The sequence below is a fragment of the Artibeus jamaicensis genome, unplaced genomic scaffold (assembly GCF_021234435.1).
Source record: "Artibeus jamaicensis isolate MK-2021 breed Jamaican fruit bat unplaced genomic scaffold, CSHL_Jam_final contig_415, whole genome shotgun sequence".
Lineage (NCBI taxonomy): Eukaryota > Metazoa > Chordata > Mammalia > Chiroptera > Phyllostomidae > Artibeus > Artibeus jamaicensis.
Genome location: NW_026521823.1, coordinates 37813756 through 37834834, shown reverse-complemented (window position 1 = coordinate 37834834; position 21079 = coordinate 37813756). Strand labels below are relative to the sequence as shown.

The window sequence follows — 21079 nt, the reverse complement described above, 5'->3', positions numbered from 1 at the left end:
CAAGTTCAATCTTCCAGTGCTCTTCTTGCCCAGTAAAATACAGGACAGTAGAAAGGATAATCGTGGGTTTTTTTTTCCTATGTCCAAAACCTTATCAGTTTATAAATTTGGAAAAAAGCTTTTAGTCAAAAGATGAGAAAGTCCCCCCCCCCCCCGCATGACAGCCCCTGAAGACCCACAGTATCTAATATCCAAGTTGTTTTCTTTCCGTAACAATGACTTATTTAAAATTTCAACCCCTCTCGTTAGGCCATAACTATCCAATCGAAACATAAGATACAGTCTTTGGTGTAATGAGACTTTTCCAGGACGTCTGTTCCAGTTAGTACTGTCTAGAAATGATGCCAGAAGACAGCCCCCAAGAACGTGCGCTTAGTTTTCAGGGCAACATCTAAGTGCCTACTGCGACGATATGTTGACGGTCTGGAAGGAAACGCGTGGGAGGGAGCTGCAAACAGCGGCCGTTTCATCCCCCAAAAGGTGACTGCGCCCGGCAGCGCTCACAGTGCGCCCCCTGCCAGTGGGTCCCCCAGGAGGTCGGGGTTTTTTTCCTGCTTGTTGTCTGCAGAGGTGCTTGGAAACATGGGACTCCTTAGCTATCCTTCGGGGCAGTCAAGTGCTCCTCAAAACGTACTCCCTTCTATCTCGCTCCTTTCCCGAGTTATTTAGTCAGCAAGATACTGGTCAAGTGAGGTCGCGGGTCCGCCCAGAAGAGCGCACCCAGACACCCGTCACCGGCAGGGTGCAGTCGGAAGCCAGGGCGCTGGGCGCCCGTAGCCGGAAGCCGATACACGTACTCTGCCCGCAGGGGCGCAGGCGCTGGAGAGGGGGGCGGGCCCAGGGGGCCTCGGGGCGGGGTGGGCGCGGCGCGCGTGCGGCGGGGTCCAGCGAGTCGCCCCGCCCCAAAGCACTGTGCTCAGCGCAGAAGTGGGGCTGCCAGGGAGGCAGCGGGTAGTGGAGGTTGCAGGAGGTGGAGGCTGCGGGCGGTAGAGGCTGCGGGCGGTGGGAACTGGAGGACAAGCCGGCTCCACATACAGCTGCTGTACGGAACCCCGTGGTGACAATCGTTATTACTATTTTATTCTTAATGACAGTGACCACTGTTCCTTATTTACTTTTCTCGATTACACCATATGTAATTCGGGTACCCAGAATCTGAGCCTGCATTTTTCATTGGGGCAATTGCATGTGGCTGGTCTGGTTGCTGATTTGGCAGTGTCCCTGGAAAATCCAACATTATGTTTTCTTGCTCTTCCTTTAATTCAAACTGTTTTGTCGTTCTGACCCTTTTAAAGTTCTTGGATGAAAAGGAATTGTGTAGGAAGAGGGGAATTAAGGATCAGAGCGGGACTTGAAAAGAAACCCATTTCTCACTGTCCTAGTCATCTATTTTGTGACTTGTCTCCTCTGTTATGGTGTTGATGAACCTGTGCCACGTGCGGGTACAGTGATCAATACATCGTGTGTGTTGCATGGCTGTGTATGTTTCTCTGTAGACTAGCGAGAGAAAGCGCTTGAAAGAACTAACTAGGTATGTATGTACCCGACTCAGAAAGTAAAGTAGATGGAGCTTCCTTCCAGTCCTTTTTTTTTTTTTTTAAAGTATAAGTGTGGAGACTTTAGAAACAGGTGTTGGAAGAGGAGAGACTTCTGTAGAGATTTTGGGATCTTTCAAAATTCACTCCCTAACCAAGCCTTCCTTTTTCTCCTTAAGAGCATGCGTATATTTTAAAACAGTCAATGAAGTGAAAAAGTATTTCATTGGACTCTGGGAAGTATTACACGCATTATTCTCCTTTAGCGTGTGAGTCCCTTGTACTGCCACAGTTCCCATCCCACTGCCCCCTCATGTTCTGGATCAGTTCCGCTTTGCCTGCATTTACTTCAGAGCTCAATTAGCTTCTCAGACAGACAAAAAGGCTGACAATAGGTAAGTCTCATGGCTAGGTTTTGCCTCAAGTAATATTTGTAATGCATATTTTGGGAGTGTGAGAAATGTTTATATTTTTAAGCAGGAAAACGTGTATGTTGCAATGTGTAAATTGAGTCAGGTGTCTATGCCCTTCGTTATGAACAGAACTACTGTTTATTAGAAAGAACTACTGGGATTCAGTCTTACTGATCGATGGTTGGCCTTTAAAACTTATGTTTAATATTGCAGAGTCAGAAATCAGGGCTTAGCCATTCTTGTTCTTTTAAAATGCTTTGTCACACATGGAATCGGGCAACAGGCTTTATTCCCTTTAGATGTCCTCTAGCAAGTACCAGGCACAACCTAGGGCCATTTAATATATAATGTCCTGAGGTGTGGATATTTTGTCTTCTACTACTTATTACTTCTATCAGACCAATGAGACAGCTATTATGCAAATCCATGGCTTGGTGTGTTTTGTATGTGTGTGTCAGTTATTCTAAGACAACATGCTTCATCTATGGAAATGATGTCCTAATGAAGACTGGATTTGGAATGCACAGATCCCATTCCATATGGGTTGCTTTATTATTTTAAAGTAGTTTATTGTTATTACTTTTGAAAATATTACTACCTCAAGGTCCTTTTCCCCTTAAAAAACTTGTCTCTTTAAATAATATAGCTCTCTCTTTGATTTCAAGGGTGTACTTTACCCAATGCACATTATAGCCCATTTGTTTGTCCCATTAGCTTTGCAGTTTGGCAGAACCATATAATTAGTTTTATCAAACTGAACCACAACACTTTCAATCTTTAGCAGCTTGTATTAAGGAGGCCAGGGTAACAAGGCTGAGGATATAGGGTCTGTGTTTTTGTTTGTACTCTGTGGCTAAAATGAGACAAAAGCCTCATGCAACAGCAGCCTGGGGCACCCTGAAACTAATGCTCTGGCTTTTCCTGAATAATGGGGAGTAACTGGGGCATCTCAGATTCGCTGCCAGAGAAAGGACACAGCTCTTTTGGAACGGTGTAGAAATTGTTGCTAGACATCTTCACTGTCTTCCATGTAGAACTCCTCCTGTTGGTTTGCTTGCTTGCTTGTTTGTTTGTTTTAAAACAGAACAGATTTACTAAGTAGTATAGTCAGTGTAGATTTCTTCTACATTGTCTGTTATGGAAATAGCTGGAGCAGTTTGTGTTTTGATGCTTATATTAGTTTTTAGAAGTTCTTTTTTTTGAATGAGTAGTTCTTTTTGACTGTACACTGGATAAACTTTTGAGTCCTCATGATAATCCAGGACACTAAATGGTTTTGAGAGAGAGCTCTTTTCTTGGTCTGACTGTATCTGATTGTTTAATTATGTGTCTTCATTTTTCACCAGCAGGAAAATGAAAATGTGTGCTTTTATTTTGTGTGTTTCATTGTGCTGCATGAGGACCAATTTTATATTTCCTTAAAAGTTATATAAAGTATAATTTGACGCTGCTTTTCTTTTTAACTCTCATACCTCACTGCAAAGACAAAAGTTTTGTTTCTGTTCTTAATTATTTTTGCCAGTTATTTAGTTATTTCTTTTTGTCTTTCAAGATGATAGTTATTTCCTTTGCTTTGTTTGAACTAGAGAATGATCCTGGGATTCCTTTTCAAAAGAAATCCTTACTGTTAAGGAAATGTCACACAACCTGCGTCATAAATTTAAAAAAAAAAACCCAAACTTCCAAACATAATAGAAGGGCAAATTTCTATCTGCTTTTAAAAGCATACTCATGAGTTCAGTCCCTCATTCTAGAAAGATTTTATTGCAGACCATCTATGTGTAAGGTACTTAGCTAGGCACTAAACTTTAAACTATTAAAACTTACAAAGATCTATTTGAGGTTTTATAATTTTAGACATTGGAGTGAAATTCTAAATCATTTTCAAAAGCTTTTCTTATTTAGAATTATAACTGTTGAGGTTTTTTTTTTTTTACAATGTTAATGTTTTCTCATGTTCCTTTACTAGACTAGTGTTGCCTATTCACATTACCCCAAATACTCAGGAACAGCTTTATATTTCCTTAGCTTCAGCAATCTTACTAGACTTTTATTCTGCACCCAACTGACACTAGATATCTTAGTGTATTGTGTGATTGCATCCGCCAAAAAGAAAAGGTAGAAATACTTGTTTCCTTAATGTGGGGTTGACTGTGAGTGAAGAACTGTCAGTGCTGGAAGGCGCTGTGCTAAGTGTCGATTTTATACTTTATCTCACTCCACAATGCTCATGCTCACTGAAAATTCTAGCATCTGCATCCAACGTCAATCAAAGGCAGCACGGCACAGTGCAGCTTGGCCGTCTTCAGGTCCTTCCCAGCCACTTGTTAGCTCTGGGCCCTTGGACCACCTGCTCAACCTCCGTAAGCCCCTATGGTTTTCTCACCTGTATGACTGGGTAGAATGGGACCTAACTCGGGTACTGTGAGGACCGAAAGAGATCATCTGCATCTCAGACTTAGTTTGTGCCAGGCAGAGAGCAAGTTTTCATTAGCTGCTAGTTGTTAGAGAACAGCTAACCTAGGTTGCCTGTCTGCATTGTCCTGCTTTATGTGATTGTAGTTGACCTTCAAACCAAAGTGCTTGATTTGGAGGGCTGGAGGGTGCATCCTGGGCACTTATCCATGAAGTATCCCACTTGGCTGATGACGCCGGTACGTTGGAGAACCTAGTCTGCTGCTCTCAGGTTCTGAAACCAGGGCTGTGTTCCTTCCATCTGGGCAGGTTTCTACCTTCTGCATCTGGTCCTTACATGTGCTGGGCTGCAGACAACCTGTGAGACAGCTGGTGCCTGAAAGAGTCCAAGTACAGCGATGTAGGTAAGGGGACCTTGACTTGTCCTTCACATGCGTCAAGCTTGTGAGCTGCTGTTAGCATTGCCTGAGCTGGACTGAATCCATGATACGTTTGGACCAGCCACTCAAGGGTGGAAGCTGTCTTGTTCTCAGCACCCTTGAGGCAGCTGGTGAGCCGCGCAGAGGTGGACGATGGACCCTCCTTTGCCTGGCTGGAGGGACAGGTATTCCAAAACCACATCATCTTTCTCAGGTACACACCAGACTTTGGGAGAGTCATCTGCTGAGTCCTTGGGACCGGCTAGGATTTAGTCCTGAATTCATGAGGGACACGTGTCATGCGCTTAGGATGTACGAACTGCATGCCTTCTGTTCAGTCCTTCGAAATGACCTGTATTATACAGAGCCATAGGTGAGCAGAGACACTTTGTACTGACGTGGTTTAAACAGCAAATACGGTGGATCTGCTCTTCAAACCTATTGTTCTGCTTTATGCCCACCGTCCTGATTAGCTACATGTTTTATCCTTAAGTGAAGCTAAAACGCTGTGGGGACTGAGAGTAGGGAGGAGCTCAGATCACTGGGACAGGAAACAGTGCGTTCCGTTCCCCTCTTTGGTGAGGAACTTGCACTTCTTCTATCGCAATGGGACAAATAAAACCTCAACTTACATCTCAGTATCACACAGTGAGGTTCGCGTGCCTCTGACAGTCCTTCCAGATCTACAACCACCTCAGTCCCCCCACCTGTGTGTTTTGACGTCAGGTATCGTGTCAGGGTTGAAATGCATTAAGTGTCAAGCCACTGCTTCTCTCCTCCACCTGTCCCAGGTGCGTCTTCCTGAGGGGAGAAGACACCTGTGTTCACTCTGCCACCTATTCTAGGGGAAGGAGCACCCTCCAAGGGGAGAGGCTGTGGTGTCTAACTCTTTCAGGAGCCCTGGGGAAGACAGGATATGGGGCTGCATTCTTCCCTCCACTGCAATTCCAAGCAGAGCAGGTACACTTTTACCTGTCTTGCGTATTAATATGGTTCTGCTCAAGACTTGCTTCAAAGAAGAGATTCTGCAAACTTACAAGGAATTTGCATGCCAACCACCAAAGATGGGGAGACTTCACCTGTGCCCCTGTATCTCGTTGGATGGTACCTTGCCCTGCCTGAACCACGGGGCCCTAGCAGGCTGTTGCAGGTGGGGTGCCTTCCTTGGGCCCAGGGACACCATAAACCCCATCACCTCCCAACCCACCCAGAATCAGCCCCATAAGGAGACGTCTGTAGCCACATCTTCTTTCAGCAAAGGCTAAGAAAACAGGTACATTCCCTTCTTTCCTGCTTCTACCACTTCCCAGCCCAGACTCCAGAGCACTGGAAAGGATTGGTTCCAGAGGATTTGTGACCTGGCGTATCCCTCCACCCAGGCGATCCTACTTGGGAGGAGAAAAAGCACCTTGTTTGGCATACCGGCGCTGTGGTTATTTTTAGTGTACGGCTGTGAGCTTCTTCACATCTCTCTTGAAGGTAAGAGGGAGGTGTCCCTGATCAGCGAGGAGCTGAATCAATAGATTCAAAGTGGAACCAAGGGCGGGACAAACCCAGCTGGCCACCACGGGCTCAGTGGAAAGTATTTCCTTAGGAACCAGAAGGGCCGGTTTTGCTAATCCTGTGCTTGGAGCGTCCGAGACAAGCTGCGGTGAAGGAGAGCAGCGGTGAGTTTTAGACCCTCACTGGGGGCTAGACCCAGTCCTGGGTGTTTCTTTGTACATGGATGTCCCTTATGTGTGCTTATTTTCAATGGGAAGAAAGTCATTTTCACAGAGAAATGTTTTCTGTAAGGTGTAGAAGTACTGGAGCATCGAATGCGCTAAGATTTCCTAGAGGAGAGGAGGTGTGGCTTTTAAGAGGTTAAAATTCTCCTTATGAGTTCCCAATGTTTTCTGGCTGGAGGATGAAGGAACCGCGGGGGGAGAGGGGGGAGGAGGTGGTTCTGGCTGAAATGGAAGCGAGGACTTTTCCTCCTGTTTGACCTCCAGACCGTCCCCAAATCATCTCCGCCCTTTAGAAACTGCACATCAAGCTCAACAGGTACCTTTCTCCCTGGGAAGAGAGAAGGGGCAGCTTTCTGAGGGGGTCTGCAGGGAAGGGAAGTTGCCGAGCCCCAGTCACAGGGAATGGGGGACCCTTCTCCCGAAACAGCAAACTGCCCTGTGCAGTGGTTGGTCTACAGCGTGGGTTTAAAAAGAACGGATGTGTTTCCTGAGTGTGTGATCATGATGTATAGTGTGTAGAAGAACTGTCCTCACGCAGTCACTGGGATGGCTCCACCCTAAGTTCCCAAAGGAAGATCTGAGAGAATAGCTTGGGATTGTTACTGGTGTCATCAACTTAAAAAGTGTGTAAAGCTGACCTGGGACTAAATCCGGACGGTCTAACCCCAGCTGGCTGAGCTCTGTGAATCTCAGTTTCCTCACTGTTAAGCCTCTTTCAATATGTAGGCTGGATGGTTCTATTGCCAATTTTCCTTTATGGACTATTAATTGATTAGCAATAAGTAACTATGTGGGTTTATATTTTTTCACATGCACCAGCCTGAGGCTAAAGGTATTTAGAAATCTATTTGATTGCTTAGTACTAGACTGGGTAATAAATATTTGTTGAATGGATGAATGACTCTGTACTGGGACCTCCCACAAACTTTGGTAAAACAGGCTTTGAGCTAATGGAATCACTCATGCCTTGCAACATCTTTAAGCAGCAATTCACCATGATATGCTAATTACACAAATTCCTAGCTCTCTTCTGAATTAACATTAGGCATCCAGTATTTACCATGCCAAATATTTCCCCCCATTTTTAGCCGATGATGACAATGAAGATAACCATTGCGTAAGTCAAGCTGTTTCAACATTTTGTGTGATTTGTCAACCATTTAGTATCAATCTTCTTATCCAAGTAGTCATCCCCAGTAACATTATTTTCTCACTCTTTTTAAGTTTTTAAATCATTTCCGTTGTAACAATGTGCCCTCAGCATTCTTGAATATTTGCACTTCTTACACATGCTGAGGTCAGTAATGTTCAAAACCTGCAACGCCTTCCACGTTTCTGCACAAACACAGCAGACGTGCCACAACCCAGAAGATGTCAATGAGTGACCTCTGGATGAATCAGTTACAGAGTAGCCAACATGACACTTAAGTTTTTAAAATTCATTGCCAGTACAGCCTTGGCTGGGTGGCTCAGTTGGTTGGAGCATTGTCCCGTACACCAAAAGATTGCAGGTTCAATCCCCAGTCAGGGTGCATATGGGAAGCAACCAATTGATGTTTCCCTCACATATTGATGTTTTTTTTTTCTCTCTCCCCCTCACCCCCTTCCTCTCTTTCTAAAATCAATAAAACATATCCACAGGTGAGGACTAAAAGTTTTCTCAACTCATTGCCAGTTTATAAAAAAATCGGAGGGGTTCGCATAGAAGCATAGAAATCCAGATTTCTGGTTCCTCTTAAACGATCGCACCTGCATTCCTTCTGCTGCTCCCTTTGGACAAGACGGATTTTCCCACCTGCCGGAGTCCCTGCCCCTTAAACTGGGCTCATTTCAGGCAGTTGAGTTACCTGCCTGGTCCTTGTGGGCGTTGGAGATGAACTCATCACAGCCCAGGCAGGAACATGGCCTGGAGATTTGAACAACCGTGTGAGCCCACTTATGCCACCGACCAGGGCAGGCAGACTTGGTGTACTTACCCTGAAGCGTGGTTTTCTACCTCCGGACACTATATAATGTGACGGTTTGTGAATTCGGTGGCTGCAATGAATCCAGTACCAACAGCAGTGTTGGAGAGGCCACACTTCATTCATTCTGGTGCTTGTTTCTTGCCTGATTCTTAATTTTAAAAAAGAATTTTTTTTTTTTAATTTAACCATCATCTCTTGCTTTAAATAGGAAAGAGCAATGAGAAGGGAGATCAGGTGGCAGGGCATCCTTCTCCCTCCCGTTTCACATTCCTCTTCCCAGCGTTCATCGAGGACAGGGAGCCCTTGGTAGGGCAAACCCGTCACTGGGTGAGGGACGGAGAGGGCCTCTGGAGGGGTAACAGGAAGTACTCACATACTCCAGTGAAACCATGTGACCACCTGGGCCTGTATTTATCACCTTTCCTAGCCACCATATCATTCGTCTAAAAGAAGACCTCCACTTGCTGATTAACAAGCACCCAGCCTTCCTCCATGAATAGTACATAGCCAAAGGAAAATGGGAAGCATCACTGCGGTTCAGCCCCGATCAGTTTGGATGGGAAGCAAAGAGGCAGGATGCACGGGGTCCCGGGCTGGCCCGTCAGCTCCACAGGAACAGACAGTGTGTCTCACCCACCTCTGTGTTCTCCGTGGCAGGCTGAGTGCCTTGCGGAAAGTGGGATGAGTGAGGAAAATAGTGAACTGATGAGTTCCGGTGAGCCGGTCACTGTAGGACGTTGGGACCCCCGAGACTGGCTGCTGGGAGCTGTCTTACACACTGCTGCTTAGTTCCCATTATGAATATCAGCCGTCTGGCTCAAGGAATTTCACTGTGAGCCACGGTTTCTTTTCCCTGAATGCAATGCTTCCCAAAGTGGACAGAGTTTGGAGTGCCCATGCCTTCTCTTTTATTGCTACTTGAACTTTCTTGGGCATAGAAAAAATGGGGTAAAATATAATTTCTTTATTATCTAACATCTAAAAATCATCTAAAATTTAATATGTCATCTAAATCTATTTTATTTTCGTTCACGTCAAAAATTTGACTGAGTTGGCCCCTTCTTCATGTTAGGTGTCAGTCCTTGAACTTCGGCTCATTAGCTTTTAAGCGCTTTCTCCCAGCGTCGGCTCTGTCCCATAGCTCGATTCATCTTCTCCTGCTGCAGCGCAGTCCTGTGGCTTCTGCTTCGGCTCCCAGCCACAGCTCCAGTTCCACAGTTTGCACGGTGCACGGGCCAGCTCTCCCTCACCCTCGCCCTGATGCCTCCAGGTCACTGTGGCTCATCCTCCTCTTTCCTAAATGCCATGTGTCTATGCAGGACATCTCTCTTCCCCGAACTCCTTACGTAATTAACCTCCATCACCCCTTGACTCATTTTTCTCATTCATCCTCTCTCATGTCAAGCTCTGGGGCATGTCTTCTATTTCTCTTTCCCAGGCTTGGCAGTGACCGCCACCTACCTCGCCCACAGGTGGGGCTTCCTTCTCATTTCCAGCTGCTTCCCGGTCCATTCCATTTCTCTGCAAACAGAGTGATCTAAAATAATCTTTGTCGTCGTGGCTCTGTCCTGCACGCGGTCCCTGGGATGCTCTTTACCTGTGTTTTGTGTCTTCCTTGGCACTGCATTATACACAAGAAACACTTGCTTAATAAGTGAGCCTTTGGAATTAGGAAACTGGAATTAGGAAACCATTGTAGGTATTCACAGAAGCTAAGCCAACTGTCCTTTGGCCCAGTACACAGAGGCTGGCAGCTGATTCATACGTCTATTTAAAAAATGGAGAACTGGACCAGACATATTTCCATACTGCAGCTGCAGATGAACAGCAAAAACGAAAACTTGTCATCCGGGCCTCCGTTCTCTTAAAATAGAGCAAATGCTACCTGCATCGTGGGCTTGCTGCAGATGTTAAATGTGATGTTAAGGCACCAGGCATGGGGCACAAGTCAATGAGAATAAATGCCAGTTGAATCTTAGTAAAAAGGTGGACTGAATGAATGAATTTGAATTTGGACTGAATGGCATAATGAAAAATGTAGGTATTTTATATGTCACAGTTGACAAATTCAGGGTCAATAAAATTTGGCATTAAGACTGTTGTTAAGTGTGTTAGTATGATTATCTCATTTAGTCTCTCTTTTTTTTTTAAAGATTTTATTTACTTTTAGAGACAGGAAGGGCAGGAGAAAGAGAAGGAGAGAAACATCAATGTGTGAGAGATACAGTGACTGGTTGCCTCTCACACACCCAGCTGGGGACCTGGCCCACAACCCAGGCACGTGCCTGACTGGGAATCGAACCAGTGACTTTTCTGTTTGCAGGCCAGTGCTCAACCCACTGAGCCACACCAGCCAGGGCACATCTCAGTTTTGCTGTAAAGTAAGCCTGTGGTAGAAGTAGTAACATGCTTTCCAATTTACATATAAGTTCAGCCGAGGAAAGTGAAAACGCCTTCCTCACACAAGATCCATTAACCTGCCCAACCCGGGCTTTTCTCAGACAGTTCTAAGGTCATGTCCTGTGCTTCTCCCAGGTACCATGCTCCTCGAATATTTTCCCGATTGTTTCTTTTCTACTTTATATTTTTAGGTTTGTTTTTAAAAGGCCTATGACTTTTCATTTCAGTATTTGATTCACACTCCTCATCGTGTTTTGTTTTCTATTTGCTTATTGAAAAATCTTTGCTTTCGCATTTGTATTCTGGGAGCATCTCAGATACTGTGTTGGCAGCTGCAGCTGCCTGCTGCTTACGGACGTGCAGGAAACTTTGTTTCCAGGGTGGGGAGTTCAGGTGAGTGGGTACGTTCACACCAGCCTGCATCTGTTGTGAGGACTGTTCGTGTAGATGGGTTATGAGCTGTCAGTGACTATGTAGGGGGTTGCTATAAACTAAAAGTATACAAATTCTCTACTTTTGAAATAGTCAGAGCCTGCCTAGCGTGCTGAATATAACTTTTTACCACTTAGAAATATCACAGAGATGACATTTCTATGGACTTGGCATTTTATGAAAATAATATTTGCAGCTATGAACAGCCCCCTACCTGGCGATCACAGCGAGGATCAGCCTTTGTCACTCTGCTGTGGGTCACACTGTTGCAGACAGGGGTGGTGACGCCGGCATCGCACAGAAGTGGCGTCTGTCTCTGTCGGGCGGCAGCAGGTGCACCATCCATCAGTGGGGGACCCGTCATTCTTATTTCCGCGAGTGTCATCTTCATTCCGACTCATTCTTTTTATGTTTTCTCTCTTCACTTGTATGTTTTTCTCTCCCTGTCAAAGTTCTCACTGGGTTCAACCACGCTCCCCCTAAGGTCTCTGAGCATCCTTAGAACCCGTGATTTGAACTCTGCAGCTAGTACAGTGCATGTCTCCCTTTTGTTTCTTGTTTGTCTGGAGTTTTGTTCTGTACTTTCACTGGGGCCATGTTTCTTTGCCTCACCATCTTGGCCACCCTGCTGGGTTTGTTTCTGTGTATCAGGTAGAGCTGCTATGTCTCCTGCTCTTGGCAGAGTGGCCTCAGGTAGGGTCCAGCGGTCGGTCACCTGGTCACCTGAGCCGAGTGCTTCAGGAGTAGGTTGTGTGTGCCATCCAGTTGTACTTGAGCCTTGATTGCTGTTGGCACATCAGTGGGAGGGGTTGGCCGGTAGGGTGATTGGCTGTGAGAACTGGCCACGACTACAGTGAAGGAGAGTCAGTGCTTGTGCCGACCTCACAGAGCAGGGTTGGCTTTAGCAGGGCTCTGGTGCCTGCCAAGTCTCCTCTCTCTGGATGTGGTCTGCGGAGGTGGCTGTGGGCTGCTCTGGTGTGGTCTGAAGCTCGTCATCAGGTATGTTGGATCTGGAGCTTTTTCAGAGGGTCTCTGATGCAGGCCAAGGTCAGCCACTGAGTGCCTGGCCCAGGACCACCTGGTGTGAGGTACGAAGTGATCTGCAGGGGTTGCTGCTCGTGCTGGGCCCGGAGGTGTCTTGGAGAGGCTAAGCCGTGAGCTGAGGTTGGCTGCCACTAGTGCTAGACTTGGAACCACTCGGCAAGGGGTACAGGGTGTGCCCAAGCCAGTGCTGCTAGTTTCAGGTTCGTAAACCTTTGAGAGATTTTAGGAAAGTTCGTAGCCTAAGCAGAGATGAGACATTTTTATGGAATAGCCGCCAGGAATGGCTTGGGTGGGCCAGCAATTTGGTTGGGGTGTGGTCTCCTGGAATCCTCCCAGGAGAGGCAAACAGTGCATCTAGGTTAATGGAGACTTGGACTTGGTGCCAGACTGCATGAGCAGGCTGGGTAAGGGGGGGGGCTCAGCAAAGGAACTATAGCCTCTGCCGGCACTTCTGTCTGGGAGAAAGCTGCCCCTCACTGAGTAAATCCACTTGTGGGCCCTTTCAGAGGACCGACCGCCTGGGACCTGAGCCTTCCTCTGCTTCACTGAGCCACAACTCCCACCGGTTTTCACAGCCAGAATCTATGGCGGCTTCTCTTCCAGACACTGGAACCTTGGCTTGGGGAGCCTGGTGGGGGGCTGGGACCCCCTCATTGTGGGTTCGATTTGCCTTTTGCTAATAACTATTTGCATCTTTTTTTAAAAATTTTTTTATTGATTATGCTTTTAGTTGTTCTATTCCCCCCTTCATTCCCCACCACCCTACTCCCCCATCCCCACCATTACCCCCCCTTTAGTTTATGACCATGTGTCTCAAGTCCTTTAGATTCTATATTTCCCATGCTATTCTTGCCCCCCCCCCCATCTATTTTCTATCTACTGTCTATGCCACTTATTTTCTGTACCTTCTCCCCCATCTCCTCCTCCCACTCCCCTGTTGCTAACCCTCCTTGAGATCTTCATTTCTATGTTTCCACTCCTGATCTAGCTGTCCTTTTAGTTTGCTTTTGTTTTAGGTGTGGTTGTTAATAACTGTGAGTTTGCTGTCCTTTCACTGTTGATGTTTCTTTAACTTCTTTTTCTTAGATAAGTCCCTTTAACATTTCATATAATAAGGGCTTGGTGATGATGAACTCCTTGAATTTGATCTTATCTGAGAAGCACCTTATCTGTCCTTCCATTCTAAATGAAAGTTTTGCTGGATAGAGCAATCTTGGTTGTAGGTCTTTGGATTTCATGACTTGGAATACCTCTTTCCAGCCCCTTCTTGCCTGTAAGGTCTCTTTTGAGAAATCTGCTGACAGTCTGATGGGGACTCCTTTGTAGGTGACTGTCCCCTTAGCTCTCGCTGCTTCTAGGATTCTCTCCTTCATTTTAATTTTGGCTAATGTAATTATGATGTGCCTTGGTGTGTTCCTTCTTGGGTCCAACTTCTTTGGGACTCTCTGAGCTTCCTAGATTTCCTGGAAGTCTATTACCTTTGCCAGCTTGGGGAAATTCTCCTTTATTATTTGTTCAAATAAGTTTTCCACTGGTGGTTGTGCCTTTCCCCCTTCTGGTACCCCTATAATTCGGATGTTGGAGCGTTTAAAGATGTCCTGGAGGTTCCTAAGCCTCTCCTCATTTCTTTGAATTCTTGCTTCCTGACTCTTTTCTGTTTGGCCATTATTTGCTTTCTTCTGGTCCACTCCATTGATTTGAGTCCCAGTTTCCTTTCCATTGCTATTGGTGTCCTGTGTAATTCCATTCATTTCAATTAGTTTCGCCTTCATATATTTGTCTAATTTGTTGGTATAATCAACCAGTTCTGTGAGGATCCGGATGACCAGTGTTTTAAACTGTGCATCTGAGAGTTTTGCTATTTCTTCATCTCTTAGATCTGTGGGCTGTGAGGCTTTGAGATCTTGCGACATTTTTGGTCTGTTCTGGCCCTTTAAGTATGAGAAGTGGTGCCTTAGACTCCCAGGTCGCTGGGTTGTGACGCTGTATGTGGAGGTGGGGTCAGAGCAGGGAAATGGCGGCGCCCTCTACTGCCGCTTGCCTCGGGGACCTGCCAGGCCCCGGTCCAACCGCCCACTCCCTCGCCTGTCCGCTCGTGCACAAATGGGCGACCACAGTCAACACGCAGCACCGCTTCCCCGCTGTCTCCTCCGTGGTCGCTCACTAGGTCCAACCCTGCGCCTGGATTCCGTGCGTCTGGATTCCGCGCGTCTGGATTCCGCGCCTGAGTCCGTCTGACCGAGTTTTCCTGTGCAACCCCGCTTCACCAGCCGCTGATTTCGCCCCTTACCGGTCAGGCTGAAGAATTTGTTGTTAACGGACTTCCGAAAAGTTCAATTTTCCGTGTTCTGGCTGTGTTTTCTGTTACTAATATTTAGTTGTCTCTAAACTTGGTTGTGTGAGAAGGCACCGCACATCCACCTATGCCTCCATCTTGGCGGAAGTCCACTAGTTGCATCTTTTCATGTGTCTGTATGTCCTCCTTGGAAAAATGACTCTTCAGGTCCTCTGCCTGATTTGTGATTGAATTGTTTGGGTTTGTTGTTGTTCAGTTGTATGAGTGCTTTACAGATTTTGAAGATTAACCCCTTACTGGAGGTATCATTTGCAAAAGTCTTCTTCCATTCAGTTGGTTGCCTTCTGGTTGTGGTCACAGTTTCCTTTGCTGTTTGGAAGCTTTTAGTTGGAAGCATTCGCTTTTGTTCGCCTTTCCCTTGGAGTCAAATTTACAAAAGCACCTCTAAGACCAGTGTCCAGAAGCTTAATGTGTATGCTTTATCTTTGTATTTTATGTTATTTTAAATTTCACAATCTAATTGGCCTTATTAAACAACTCATGCATTGGTCAACACCCCATCTAGCAGAGAGAAGGGAGACCTTCCTGTTTGTATTTTATTAAAGTCTTACATTCCAGTCTTTAGTCCATTTTGAGTTAATTTCTGTGTATGATGTAAGATAGTGTCACCCAAGCCATTTCTGGCGGCTATTCCATGAAAATGTCTCATCTCTGCTTAGGCTACGAACTTCACCATTTTACATGTAGCTGTCCAGTTATTTTTTAATCTATTTTAATCTATTCTTGTATATGTTAGAAGATGACAGTTTAACTTTTTTGCATGTATCCCTCCATTTTTTAACTATCATTTATTGAATAGACTGTTTACCTCATTGTTCCTACCTCCTTTGTCACATATCAATTGACCATATGGGTGTGGGTTTATTACCAGCTTCTTTACTCTGTTCCGTTGGTCTGAGTGTCTGTTTTTATGCCGGTACCATGCTGTTTTGATGACAGCTGTCTGGTTTTTCCAGCACTATTTATTGAAGAGAGTTTTCTTTGTATATTCTTGACTTCTTTCCTCTTTCCTGTAACTTAGTTGCCTGTGTATGTGTTGGGTTTATTTTGATTCTGTTGGTCTGTGTGTCTATTTTCCTGCCAATACCATACTGTTTTGATTACTATAACTTTGGAGTATAGTTCGAGATCAGGGTGGATGGCACCTCCAGAATTGTTCTTTTTTCTCAGGATTGAAGGAAGGATTCTTGATCACAGCCAGCTTCAAGCATGTATGACCCATGCAGTGTCACAGGTTGTGTGCTCGAAAGGTCTCTACACTTGGCTCAGTGCTGTGCTGTCACCATCTAAACATTCTTAGTCATTTATGAACAGAGGAGTCCTCCTTCTGGTTTTGCACTGAGATCCACAAGGTATGTAGCTTGATTCTAGGAGAATGATTCCGATTTACAGGAATGGGGAGTGGGGAGAGCTGGCAACAAGAGAGGTCTCAGGATTCTGATAGTCATAATGAGAAGTGTGTAGGTATGTTAGAGGGTGTAACAGACCAGCTCAAAACCACCAAAGGACTTACGTCATTCAAATGAAACTCGGGAGATGAATCGAGGCAGACTGTGGATACTATCCTGGAAGTGGTGAGTGATCTCAGATGATTAGTGAGCAGGAGGTTAGTAGGAAGTGTAGCTTTGTGACGACTAGTGTGGTGGTCGTGTGTAGAACAGATTTAGGAGGTAGGAAGTTGAGAATCACAAAGGTGATCCAAAGCCCAGGGGTAGTGTAATCAGGGCTTAAATAGTGTAGAAGAGGCCCAGGAAGCAGAGCATTGGGAAAGACTATGAAGGGAAAGGAGATGCAACTTTGACCACATGTGGGATGGAGAAAAGACCAGGAGGCTAGGAGTTCTCCGGCAGCCCCGGGCCAGCCGTGCGCTCCTGGCCAAGCTCAGGAAGCACAGGATGGTGTGCAACGGGCTTACACGTCACAGGAATGGTGAGTTCAATTTTAGTTAGCATGACGGCAGGAGTTCAAAATAAAATGGTTCGTTTTGCAATTAAATAAAGATAATTGCTCACAGAGACAGGAGTTGCAGCAGAGGAAGGATGGCTGTCTGTCAGGTGTTGCATAAAGACAGGGGCATTGAAGATGGAGCCAAGGCTTTTCGGTCACACGCTCAGAAGAGCAACGAGAAGAGCAGCCCAGTAAAGACTGTGGGAACCGGGGAAATTAGGTAGCGTTTCCTACATTCATCATGTCTCTTCTGCAAACTCAGTTCCGCATTTGGATGGTGCACCCATGTTCCATGCAGAAGTGAGGTCATCATCTTTGACTCCGCCTCCTGTATTCAACCCTCGTCTTCCTTGGTATTTGGTCAGCTCTCACACGTTCTTTCTGCCTCTGCCAAGGGTCCCTTGAATCTGACCGCATCTCTTTGTCCCCACCACTGCTTGTCCTCACCTCGAATGGCTCAAAGGCAAAGGCCTCTGGAACAGTCTGATCCTCATCCCCCCTCCCCATTCCAACCCTTGCCATCTCACTTCTCTTTAGAGGTACGGTTTTTCTAAAATACAGCCTGATTGTGTCACTTTCTGCTGAAGTCCCTGTCAGGAATGGTGGCGCTCTCCAAAGATACTGAAGCATTAACCCCAGTGCCTGTGCATGTTACCTTATTTAGACACAGGGTGTTTGCAGATGATCACAGCAAGATGGGCTCATGAGGGTGGGCCCTAATTCTCTAGGACTGCCTCCTTATAAAATAGGGGGTACAGCCAAGGATGCCAAAGTTTGCCGGCAAACCACCAGAAGCCAGCGGACAGGAATGAACGGGACTCTCCCTCTCAGCTCTCAGAAGGAACCAGCCCTGCTGACATCTTGGTTTTGAATCAAGTCTGTAATCTGCAGAACCATGAGACCCTACATTTATGTTTCATAAATTTATTTTGAACCACCCACTGGGTGGCTCTTTGTTACGGCGGCCCTAGGAAATGAATACAGACCCTAAGATCGCTCTGTCTTCCTCCCCACCCTGCCCCGGGGCTTTCAGACTACAGTCCAAATTCCTTAACACCGCTCCAAGACCCACCAGGATCGGTCTCTGCTAAAGCCTCCAGCCTTTTCCTCTTTGTTTTGCGCCCCCTCCCACATTCTCACTTCCCCCCACGCCCGCCTTGTGCTCTGCGCTGCAGGAGTGATCTGCTCAGCCTGGTCCTCTATGTACTTCCTTGCTTTCCCTCACCTCTGATCCTCTGCACACGCCATTCCCTGGTGGTTAGAGCACGTTTCTGCCTTACCTTTTCATCTCGTCCTTCCAAACTCGCAGCTTAGTCCTCTTCATTCATTTATTCAACACGCACAGTTGACATTTACTGTAATACTCGTTTCAGGCCTAGAGCAAAGGGGTTGGACATTTATGTGACTTACAAAGTGATCCCCTGGTAAGTCAAGTATCCAGCAGGCACTGTACACAGTTAGCACAATATTGTCGACTGTATTCCCTATGCTTTGCGTCACATCTGTGTGAATAGTTCATAACTGCCAATGTCTGCTTCTTAATTCCCTCAGCTTTTTCACCAAGCCCCCAGACCCCTCCCCTCTGGCAACCATCTGTTTGTTCCCTGTATCTGTGAGTCTTTTCTGCTTTGTTTGTTCAGTTACTTTGTTTCCTAAATTCTACATATAAGTGAAATCTTATGCATTTGTCTTCATCTGCCTGACTTATTTCACTTAGCATAATAACCGCTAGGTCCATCCATGTTATTGAAAATGGTAAGGTTTCATTCTTTTTATGGCCAAGTAATATTCCATTTTATAAATACACCACTTCTTCTTTATCCAGTTATCTATCAATGGCTGCTTCCATATCTTGGCATTGTAAATAATGTTGCAGTCAACACAGGGGTGCATTTATCTTTCCAAATTTGTGTTTTGGATTTCTCTGGATGAACACCCAAGCCTGTGATGAGAGAGCCCAACAAGAAGCAGGTCTGATCACACCAGTTTGGACGCTCAGCCAAGCTCAGAACCCTGGGCCGTGTGGCATGTTCCCCTGAGGGCAGGGGTGCCGGGTGGGGCTGAGAAACAGAGGAGAGCTGGTGCAAAGTCGACATAAAAAGCAGGGAGGTCTTTCTCACCTCATGCTGCCCCCACCTTGATATAAAAAAAGGAGGGCTGATTGCTGAGAGGAAGACAGTATGAGGAGATTGAATGATAATGGAAAATATATATATAATAAAGGTTATTTTAAAAGAAAGACCCAGGGAGAAAGAGTCTTTGGCCATTAAAATGACATTTGAAATACAACATCCAGTAGGAGTTTTGAAGAAAAAGTAGAAAATCCTCAACAGGAAGGCCAAGAGGCAGAAAACAAGAGGAAAAAATGAATGAAAATTAGGGGACCAGTCCCGAAGGCCCAACAAATAAATTTCATCCCACAAAAAGAGAAAACAGAGGGGAAGTGGGTGGTAGGGAGAGAGACTCTGACTTCCCGGAACTGAAATATTTCACTTTCTAGATTAAGAGACCACTGAAACCCTGGCCCAGTGGCTGAAAACAGAGACATATAAAATTTCAGAATGCCAAGCATAAAGAGAAAATTCTAAATATTTCTAGAAATTTTTCAAAATGACAGGCAAAGGGCCATAGAGCAGCATGGTACCAGACGTCTCGATAATAGCCCTGGAAGCCACAACGTACTTCAGAATGCTTTCTGAATTTCGAGAGAAAGGATTTCCAGTATGGACTTCCAAGGCTATATATGTTTTCTGTTTTAAACTGTCTGGAACATGTTATGCCCCAAGAAATCTTCCCCAGAAACCTGCCAGAGGACGTGCTTGTTAACACAGAAGTGGACCGAGAAGGCTGCATCAGTGTGGTCCAGAAACAGGAGGTCCCACTGGAGGGAGGGGGCGGTTCCCGGGATGGTGGTGAGGGCAAGTTTCTAGGTGGCTTTTGGGCGCAGGCCCAGCAGGAGGATGAAGGATTATAGGAAGGACCCTTCCAAAAGGAGAAAAAAAGAGAAATGGATTCATTTCGTAATTTTTAAAAAGTTTATCTCTGTTGGAGTGTTTGGTACAGATTTAGTAGTAGGTACATAAAATCCTAGCCAAGGAAAACAGATGCAATAATAAAACATAAACACAGGGCCTATTGTAACTCAGCTGCATGTACGCACATGGTCCGTGTAAAAGCTGGATGTAAATTGAACTGGAAAGAGGTAATAGCCTGTTTTAGAGGGTGGTGGGAGGGTCAGTGCGTGCGTGTTGGCCAGAGTGTGAAGTAAAAAAAGAAAGAAAGAAATCTGATCGTGAACAATTGATACAGTCTAGGCATAGCATCTGAAAATACAGAGTAGCCAGAGACATAGCGGAAACTCGACGATGGCTTTCTGGGGACTGGGAATCGGAGGTAGAGAGGGGGTGTTTTGGTGTGTCTCACCTGAACCTCGAGGCGATGTTTGACTTCGAAAGCTATATGCATGTATAGCTGTGATTAAAAAATTAAAGAAAACACACACCCACACAGAAACGTGTACACAAATGTGAATGGCAACATTATTTACAATCCAAAGAGGAGAAACAAATGACTATCGACGAATGAATGGATGAGTAAAATGTGGTCTACATTGTACCTGCGATGGAATGTTATTCTTCTGTAGGGAAGCATTGCCACATGAATCAACATGGGGGGGGGCCTTGAAAACGGTCTGCTTAGGGAAAAGAAGCTAGTCACGGAAGACCGCGTGTTGTATGAAATGTTCAGCACAGGCACGTTTACGGGGAGACCACACAGCTTAGTAGCTGGCAGTCGGGGAGGTGGGGGTGAATGGGGAATAGCTGTGAAGGGGTAGGTTTCTTCTGGGAAAGATGAAAAGGCTCTATAATCATATAGTGTCATCCTTGCCCGATTCTGTTGATGTACCAAAACCCACTGAGTTTTGAACAGTGAATTTTAAGGTATGAGAATCGCACTGTTATTTTGAAATTAAGTCATACTGTTGTTGTGAAGAATCGGTGCATGAATGTGAGTGAAGGGGCTAGCCCCGAGCCTGGGCAAAGGCTAAAATGCAGATGAACGTGTGGAAAGCACCTACTATGTGCCAGGACTCTTTGGAGTTTCCCACCTGTATCCGTTCACTTACCTGTCACAGCGACTGTATGAAGTAGACACGGTACTTCGCTCCATTTTCTAGGCAGGAGACTGAGGCTGGGGACATTTGGCGCTTTGCCCAAGGCCCCACAACTAGCCCCGCAGTTGGCTCGGCATCTCTCCTCTTAACCCTCCTCGGGGCGCCCTCCTGGACACGCCTCCCGGAGCCCATGTCTATGCTGGTGCAACGTGGCTGTCCCCACGGGCACTGCACATCTGCCGTGGCTCTGAGGACCATCTTTCTGTGTCCTTGACCACAGTGGACCTTCCACAAAGGCAGGGACTGTGCT

At 45.9% G+C, this 21079-nt stretch overlaps 1 protein-coding gene across 1 annotated transcript in view; it reads left to right on the top strand.

Moving 5' to 3' along the window:
* Window positions 1–6118: 6118 nt before the first annotated feature.
* Window positions 6119–21079, top strand: part of LCP1 (lymphocyte cytosolic protein 1) — a 67537-nt gene continuing 52576 nt past the window's right edge. Inside the window, exons 1-2 of the mRNA XM_053665536.1 lie at window positions 6119–6261; window positions 6377–6449. The gene's annotated coding sequence lies outside the window, so the exon portion shown is untranslated. The remainder of the gene's footprint in view (window positions 6262–6376; window positions 6450–21079) is intronic.